Source organism: Camelina sativa, chromosome 1, assembly GCF_000633955.1.
Source record: "Camelina sativa cultivar DH55 chromosome 1, Cs, whole genome shotgun sequence".
NCBI classification, from domain to species: domain Eukaryota; kingdom Viridiplantae; phylum Streptophyta; class Magnoliopsida; order Brassicales; family Brassicaceae; genus Camelina; species Camelina sativa.
In genome coordinates, this window is record NC_025685.1 from 2,306,453 (window position 1) to 2,306,747 (window position 295).

Consider the following 295-nt stretch of genomic DNA (forward strand, 5'->3'; position numbering starts at 1 on the left):
CCCCCTCAGTAGATTTGATTAGTTTTGGGGTTAATTGAAAGAAAAGAAAATGACGTATTTTTAATTAATTGCAGAAAAACCCTCCAACTTTTGTTAGAATTCAGATTCAGAAATTTACACTCAGTTTTATCCTATACAATTTGGGAGAAGCAACAAAGAAGAAATAATAGACAAAAGGAACAAACGCAATGTTAAGAGTCAGATTCAGATCCTAACAGATCCCTAATCATTTGATCGGAGATTTCGAATCAGTAATGGAACATGAAGAAGAAGTAAATAAAAAGGCAAAAAAAAA